The sequence below is a fragment of the Hyla sarda genome, chromosome 1 (genome assembly GCF_029499605.1).
Source record: "Hyla sarda isolate aHylSar1 chromosome 1, aHylSar1.hap1, whole genome shotgun sequence".
NCBI lineage: Eukaryota > Metazoa > Chordata > Amphibia > Anura > Hylidae > Hyla > Hyla sarda.
This window is the reverse complement of record NC_079189.1, coordinates 348,175,672-348,184,622: the sequence shown is the minus strand read 5'-3', so window position 1 is coordinate 348,184,622 and position 8,951 is coordinate 348,175,672. Positions and strand designations below refer to the sequence as shown.

Genomic DNA, 8,951 nt, shown 5'->3' with positions numbered 1-8,951 from the left:
CAGGTGCGCATTGATTTTTGGCAGTGCCGACTGCACCATTTTGACTGAGTGTGTAATCAAAGACTTCTGCTGTTAGCAGTCTGAGCATACTATGGAGGAAGAGATGTCCGAAGCAGTCACATCCCAGCTTACTATTGATAACCAAGGATTGACACAAGGTCGGGAGGGAGCAGAGGAGTTTTTCACCCAATACAACTCCAAAGAAGAGCTACAGGTCTTAAGCACTAAAATATTGGAACGCAGACTGTTCATTCTAGCCAAAAAGGAAACCAAATTATTTTGGACTGTGAACTCCTTAACATTATACAGCAGTAGTAAGCATGCCCCTCGGGGGTTAAGGGCATACAAGGAAATCTCCCAATTTTATGATGACCCAGAATTCTTGCAACAATGGAAGGACATTCATCAAGAACATACTTTAAAACTAACGTGTCTTATCCTCTCCCACACTGAGTAAGAATATGCAAGTGTGACCACAGACTTACTGAAAGCAAAAAAGGAGATTAAGACATGCCTCATGGAGCTGCACTATAGCAATTGAATGAAACGCACTGAATGCCGTTTAATTCCCATGCAATCTTAACTTAAAGAAAAAAGATAGATAAGTTCTTAAGGGACTAAATTGATTATGATGGGGGGAAAATATTTGATTGGCAACAAAGGAAACCTAGAAGACAGAGACATACCCGACAGTCATGGAAAAAGATGGAATATTTGGCAACTGATTCGGGGTCAGACTCGAGTGGAGGAGGTGATCCTGAAGGACTAAATCATCCCAGTACCTTATCCATTCGGGTGACTGAGAGTGAGGGGACCCCTTTAGGTGGAGGATGCGAAGGGGGCGCACCAAGAAAAACAAAAGCAGGTGTAAAGAGGAAGCAGGTTACCTGGCGGCAGTAGGTTCCCCAGCTTCTACGGACACCACAAAAGTGAGTACTATCCCTGAATTGAAAAAATGCAATGTTATCAATTTGAATGACATACCAATATCTGCAGATTACAGTGCTTTATTAGAAAAGGGCTTGCTTTTTTTCTTTAACCAGTACCTTTGATCCTGTGGGGTTTGAAATAGGCATACGCAAGGCTGTTAGAAAGATACATTTACATTGCTTTTTTGCACTGAATCATATACAAGGTACTGATGTTAGACAAGAAGGTGGGAGACCTGTTCGAGTTAGCCCGTTAAGATGATCGTACTATACTGGTGACATTATGTGAAATAACAGGTATACCAATGGATGAGATGGATGATATTGAGGTAACATTCACTGTTTGGAATCCTTCCACATTTAATCTCTCCTTGCCGGCTGGGTCTCCTCTGGAACAATTTATGGAAGCAGTAAATGTTGGGGCGCTTATTTATCCAAGAGATGTGAACAGTCTTACTGCTGATGAAATCAAGGCCTTGAAATGTCTTCAATCACGTGAGGAAATAGTTGTGAAGCCAGCTGACAAGGGAGACAATGTGGTGCTACTGTCCTGGGGATATTATTTGGAAGAAGTTTTTAGGCAACTGAATGATCCATTCACATACGAGGAGTTGAAGTCTAATCCCACAAGTGAATACACTGCAAAATTAGGATCTGTGCTTAGGAGGGGTGTTAAACAGGGTTGTATATCAGCTACATTTGCAGAAGAACTGTTAGTGCAATCCCCTACACACCCTTACTGGCATTGGTTACCCAAAATTCATAAGTCGGCCGATTGTGGCGGGCAGGGGGTCGGTCACCGAGTTAGCATCCAGATATTTTGACTGGGTGTTACGCTCGTTGTTGGATAATGTTCCATCTTACCTCCAGAATACTGGGGATTTTCTGAGAGTGGTGAAATATTTCAATTGGGAGGCTATGTACAGTTTTGCAAGTGTGGACCAATTCTAATTTGCAGTGACATAAGTCATTTTACAAAAAATCTACGGCGAAACGGAAACAAAATTCATTGTGCGACAAAATTGAAGAACATTTTTTATTTAGTAAATTTTGGGGGCTTCCATTTCTACGCAGTACATTTTTCGGTACAAATAACACCTTATCTTTATTCTGTAGGTCCATACGGTTAAAATGATTCCCTATTTATATAGGTTGGATAATGTTGTACTTCGGAAAAAAATCATAACTACATGCAGGAACATTTATACATTAAAAATTCTCATCTAACCCCTATAACTTTTTTATTTTTCCACGTACAGGCCAGTATGAGTACAAATTTTTTTGCGCCGTGTTCTGAAGTTTTATCATTACAATTTTTGTATTGATTGGACTTTTTGATCGCTGTTTATTCATTTTTTCATGATATAAAAAGTGACCAAAAAGGGGCGTGGCCTGGACGCGCTGGAAGATGGCCGCGTTTCCTTAGTGCTGCTGCAGAGCCTTCTGATATAAGGGCTACTAACAACGGTTATGGGCAACAAACACAAGAAAAACCAGAAGCCTGACCCCCAGAGCTGTTCTTCCTTGCGTGCCATCACATCATTCTTTAGGCCGCAGCCCGACGAGGAGAGACCGGACTCCCCGAATCCACATCACCTCCCGCAGGGCCCTGCGCCATTACAGCCCGCCACTTCGGCTCCTGCACAGACCGGGACCCCTGCACAGTGCGACAGCTCCGCTGCACTGCCAGCGATGTCGGAGACTACAACTACGGCGACAGGACATTGAGTGGAAGCCCCCCACACCATCCCAGGTGGAGCGGCAAGTACAATCTCCCCTAGACACGAGCACTCACCTGCCCCGGAGTCTCTCTCTATGAGTGCCAAATCACTGAAGATGGCGGGCGGCGCTTCTCCAACCGCTCTCCCTCCCGGACAGAGACAGCTTCCCTGCGGTGCTGTGGCCACACAGCCGACCCAGGCTCCAGGGGAATATCCCCCTGTGTCAGACTATACTATAAAAGTCATTGCTGGGGAGCATAGCCCATGCCCTCCAATGCCCCCTAAAGAGTCAGGGCCATCACAACCTTCCAGCCAACATAGCACAGCCTCTCCTCCACAATTTGTTAACCCCTCAACTACCCTGTCCTCCCAGACCCGATGTTCTCACCATGCTTCATCCCTAGAGCACACTGCCTTGCATCAGCCAGACTCGGGGCCGTCGGCCTCTAGTGGAGGATCTACAGGAGAGGATAGCCCTCCAGAATATTGGGGAGCCAGCCCCCCCCCTGCTAAGAAAAAGCTCTTCCGAACCCCCCAGAGAGCTGCTCCATCCCAACGCTCCCGCTCTGACCATTCCTCCTCAGAAGATACACGGAGGAGAGAAAAGCGTACTCCCAAAGACGTCAGTTCTCCTGCTTCTTCGTCTGTCTTGAATGCTGATTTTCCCCACAACAGCTCGACTGTGGAACCCACTCTCCCCACACCAGAGATGGCAGTCCATACTCTAAAGAATCATCCGGAGCTACAAGCCCTCCTGGCACTACTGCCCACGAAAATGGACTTGCTCTCCTTAGCCACTGATCTCAAATCTGCCTGGCAGAAAGACTTGGATCCTGTGAAATCAGAAGTTGCTGTACTGACCCAAAAGATGCAAGATATGGAGACTTTCCGCACTGATATATCTACTGAGATTGAAGTTCTCAAATCGGCCACAACCACACTCTACGCGTCTCAAGCCTCAATGGTAGAGCATCTAGATGATATTGACAATCGCAATCGACGCAACAATGTCCGCATAAAGGGACTCCCAGAAACTGTCTCCTCTCAGGAACTCCAAGGAGTGGTCCAACGCATATTTAATGAAGTTCTCAAAAAACCAGCTGAAAACCCCATTGAGCTAGACAGGGCTCACAGAGCACTTAAGGCAAAGAACCCCGACCCCAGCAAACCCCGAGATGTGATTTGTAGGGTACACCACTATACCACTAAAGATGCCGTCATGAAGAAAGCAAGAGATCTTAAACATCTGACCTACAATGGCGCAGCGATTCAACTCTACCCAGATCTCTCAATCCGTACCCTACGCCTTAGGGCCTCTCTTAAGCCCCTGCTACAGACTCTGCAAAACGCCCGAATACTCTATAAATGGGGTTTCCCCTTTTCTCTTACTTCCAGACATGGCAGTACAACAGCAACCCTCAGGTCCCCTAAAGACCTCCCTGCATTTTTGTCTACCTTCAAACTCCCACCGGTTGCTTTGCCAGATTGGGAGTCATTCTACCTGCCCACATTCCCGATTCATCCTGGCACCCCTTGGAAAAACTTGCCGACCCCTCAGGAAATGGACACTACCCCTGCCGCACCTCTTCCACAAAGGCAGAAACGCAAGACCTGAGGCTCCTGTGTTCCTGACAGAGCGAATACTCTCACTCCCTCCATGGACTGTAGTCCCATGTTGACCTCAAACTGTCGAGACCGACTTTGCTGGACTTTACTTATGGAACCTGTTATTACTAGATTATTCTATGTCCCGTATAATGTGATACCTGCCTGATAGTTGTTATGCTATTGTTTTCTCATTTTCTGTTAAACATCCATCGCCCTACCCCCTGACTCACTGGATTGCCACCGCAATCCTTAGACTAAGTGATGCCCTTACATTATCGTACTCCTAGTCCTTACCTATGGACGGAGTCTAATTTTTCGTTCTAATTTAGGCTCACACTGCGAATGCACTAGTGCCTACGTTATTTATGTTACACCTTGTTGTTGACATTTGGCTGCCTTCTTGGCACCCCTCCCACACCACCCCTATTAGGGATACTGCCAGACTGGATCTGGCTCTACTTTTGGTCCTCATGACCACCTCTTTTAGTCCCTTTGTAGCTGTCTCCTTTAGGTCGCTACTGTCTTACTTCCCCACATCTTTAACCTTTTCTCACTATCTCTCACCTCTCCTGTCTAGGTATGCCTCATGGACTGATCTGAAGCCTCGTCATGTGACTGCGCGGGCGGACTCTCGGCGTGGTGGTAAGTCTTTTCATCACCCCACACATCCACATGGCAGTTGACATCAAGGTAGCTTCTTTCAATGTTAAGGGCTTGAACACTCCCGAAAAGCGATCCCAAATCCTGTACTCCCTCCATAGACAGAGAACGCATATTCTGGCTTTACAGGAAACTCATTTTATGGAGGGACGCGTCCCGAAATTTAATAACCGCTACTACCCGACCTGGATTGACTGTGTTAATCCGGAATCTAAAACCAAAGGGGTTGCACTGGCTTTTCATAAGTCACTACCCATTAAAGTCATAAACACTGCTAAAGACCCTGGAGCACGATATTTGTTCGCTAACTGCGAACTATCCGGCCAAAACTACACAATTGCGTCTATTTATGCCCCTAACCAAGGTCAAATGTCTTTCCTTTGCACAACCCTTGAGACCCTGTCTTCCTTCGCTACGGGCCACATCATCCTTTGTGGAGATTTTAACATTCCTCTGGCCCCTCTTTCTGACACTTCCACCGGCCACTCCTACCTATCATATCGCCTATTACGGATTATCCGACAAAAACTCCATTCCCTCCAGCTCAGTGATGTCTGGCGAACGTTGCACCCCCAGGGACGTGATTTTACTTTTTACTCACACCCCGGTCAAATGTATAGCCGCATTGATTACGCCTTCTGTCCATACTACTTACTACCCTCTGTCACCTCTGCCTCCATTGGATCCATCACCTTCTAAGACCACGCTCCTACTTTCTTTTCCTTTTGCATGTCCTCTCTTGTCAAGCCCCATGCCACCTGGCGCCTAAACGAAGCTCTCCTCCTAGATGAGGCTTGCTCTCAGGAACTCAAAAATGTGATAACTGACTTCTGTAATGATCACGTGAGTGACGACTCCTCACAGATGATCAAATGGGAAGCTTTAAAATGCGTTCTCCGTGGTGTACTGGTAAAACATGGGGCTAGACTGAAGAGAGAAAACTCGGCTAAGCTTGCCTCCCTCAACTCTGAACTCTGCTCCCTAGAATCCTTACATAAACAGACCTTACAGGAACAGACATTGAGAGACTTGATCCGTGTAAGACAGGAACTGCTAGCCCTGCTAAACTCTAAACATAGATATTACAAACAGCTTACGGGACGCTATTTCTATGAGTGGGGCAATAAATCAGGTAGACTGTTAGCGAGGGCACTGAGAGAAAAGAGATCCTCTCTTTTTGTCCCCTCTATTAAAACCCCTTCGGGCTATCTATCTCACCTAACCACTGATATTCTTACTGCTTTTAGACAATACTATGCGGACCTGTATAATCTACCAACTCCTTCCTCTATATCCTCGACCTCCCCCTCATCTGTATCCCTACAACACTACATCACCTCTACGGCCTTACCCACTCTATCCTCTTCCTTTTATCCCTTGATGCTGAAAAAGCCTTTGACCGGGTGGACTGGGGCTTCTTGGAGGCCACTCTCTCCCAGATAGGCCTGGGTACCCTGATGAAGGCTCGCATCATGGCCCTTTACTCAAACCCCCAAGCCCAAGTCCGAGTTAATGGACAACTCTCCCCTTCTTTCCACATTCGCAATGGCACGCGGCAGGGCTGTCCCCTCTCTCCTATCCTGTATGTACTCTGCATGGAGCACTTGCTCAACGCAATCCGTAACAATCAGGACATCTTGGGCTTACAGAGCCCCTCGTGCCACTGTAAATGTTCGGCCTTTGCTGATGATATCCTGCTTTTTCTTTCCGCTCCGATCACCACCCTCCCCTCTCTATTGTCCACTATACATACATACTCACAATACAGAAATGACAAAATAAACCTGACGAAAAGTGAGGCACTCAATGTGACGCTCCCTGCGAGCGTGATTGCTCATATCCGTAACACCTACCCTTTTAAATGGTGCGAGAAGTCAATTACATATTTGGGTATCCAGGTTCCCTCTAATGTGGCGGACACTTTTGCCCTTAACTACCCATCTCTATTACAGCTCCTGAGATCTGACTTGGCCAGATGGGAGCACAGAGACTTCTCCCGGTTGGGGCGGATCAATATATTGAAAATGAATGTCCTCCCACGCCTCCTCTACTTGACTTGTTCTCTACTGTACCGGCTCTTTTGCCTAAACCCTTCTTCCAGAGGCTCTCTGCGCTCCTCTCGGGCTTTGTGTGGATACACGGACGCCCGAGATTAGCTCGTAGAATACTGACTAGACGTAAATCTGAGGGGGGTCTGGGTCTCCCGGATTGCCTTTCCTACCACCTAGCCTCGGTCCTGGCGAGAGTTTTTGACTGTAATGGCCGCTCCCCAACCAAAATTTGGGTAAACCTAGAAAAGGACGCCTCGCTTTTAGACCCTAAAACCTTACTGTGGCTCCCTCCTGGGCTGTCCCCACACCGCTCCTTGACAGATCTACCTCCGGTTCTGGCCACGTTAACCCAGGTCGGGAACCTTTACTTACCAGCCACTGGCCTTTTCACCCCGGATGGCCCATTAATCCCGTTGTTTGGCAATCCTCTATTCCCCGCTACCACCTCCACTCCCTCCTTCCTGGACTCCCTCCTTCCTGGGACTGACGAAACATTCATCGCCTACTTTTGCCAGCCTCTTAACACAGACCTCCCTACGCCCTCTAGAAGATATCGTGGGTGACACACCCCTCACATTTATGCACTCCTTTCAATACTCACAACTGAAATTTTTCTATTCAAAACACGACCATAGACTACGCCTGCATCGCCCCTTGTCCCCGTTCGAGAGATTGTGCGCCGCTGCCTCCAGACCGTCACGCCCGATCAGTAGTATTTACTCTCTCCTTCTTGATAACTCCAGCAACGACCCTCTACCGTATAAACGGGGATGGGAGAGGGAACTGGCGACCGATTTCTCGGATGCGGACTGGGGTCAGGCGATTCGTTATTGCCATAGAGTTTCTACCTCCTGTAAAGCCCAAGAGACGAATTTCAAAATTTTAACCAGATGGTATCGGGTTCCGGCTCTCCTATCCAAATTCTACCCTGGGGTCCCCGACATATGCTGGAGATGTGGCGAACCTGGCGGAACCATGTCCCATATTTGGGTCCGATGCCCTCTTTTACGTCACTTTTGGACGCAGATCTTGGATATAATTCAATGCCTGACGTCCATTAGATTAGAGATCGAGCCGGCCGCTTTACTATTATCCATCCTTCCCCCCCACCTGCCCAGGTGGCCAGCCTGTCTCGCTAGGTTCATGCTACTGGCGGCCAGGACGGTCATCCCCAGGCTGTGGAAAAACACTACCCCTCCATCACTCTCGTCGTGGCTCCAAGAACTCTCCCACCTCCACAGGATGGAGGAACTGATTGCGGATTCCAGACAACTGGTGGACAGACACCACCACATCTGGGGCCCGTGGATAAATTTTCTCTCCTCTACTGAATACAGAGACCTACACCTGACCCCCCCCGTGTTCCCTACCTGATGGCTGATCGGTTAGTGTTCGACCCCTCATACTGTTTTCTATACAGTTGCTACCTGATGCCGACACACCATGTCCGAGAGTCCGTCCTGCGCGTCCTACGGAGAGGTATGCCTTCATATGTTTTCTTCTCTCTTCCCCTCCCTTTTCTCTTCCTCTTTCCTCTTTCTCCCCCCCTTACTGCTTTCCCTAGTCATGCTCCATTTGCGGTATTATCCTACTCATGTTGGACCTGTTGTAGTCATAGTTCACGTATTATAGTAGATAAGCCACAGATCACACTTTAGAACTGTCTTTTTGACTCTCCATCTTGGAGCTAAGATGTATTGCTATCATCTTAACTGTAGAAATGCTGAGCCCAGACACCTGCGCGTGTTTTGGCATCTGTTTGTGTTTGTATTTTTACTTTATTACTATGCAAAAGTTTAATAAATCTTACTCTTGAAAAAGTGACCAAAAATACGCTATGTTGGACTTTTTGGATTTTTTTGCACATACGCCATTGACCGTGTGGTTCAATTAATGATATATTTTTTATAGTTTGGACATTTCCGCACGCGGCGATACCACATATATGTTTATTTTTATTTACACAGTTTTTTTTGTTATGG

The 8,951-nt window shown here is 47.2% G+C and overlaps 1 long non-coding RNA gene across 1 annotated transcript in view; it reads left to right on the top strand.

Moving 5' to 3' along the window:
• Positions 1 to 891: 891 nt before the first annotated feature.
• LOC130307315 (uncharacterized) overlaps positions 892 to 8,951 on the top strand; it is a 47,659-nt gene continuing 39,599 nt past the window's right edge. Inside the window, exon 1 of the long non-coding RNA XR_008856510.1 lies at positions 892 to 929. This is a non-coding gene — a long non-coding RNA (uncharacterized LOC130307315). The remainder of the gene's footprint in view (positions 930 to 8,951) is intronic.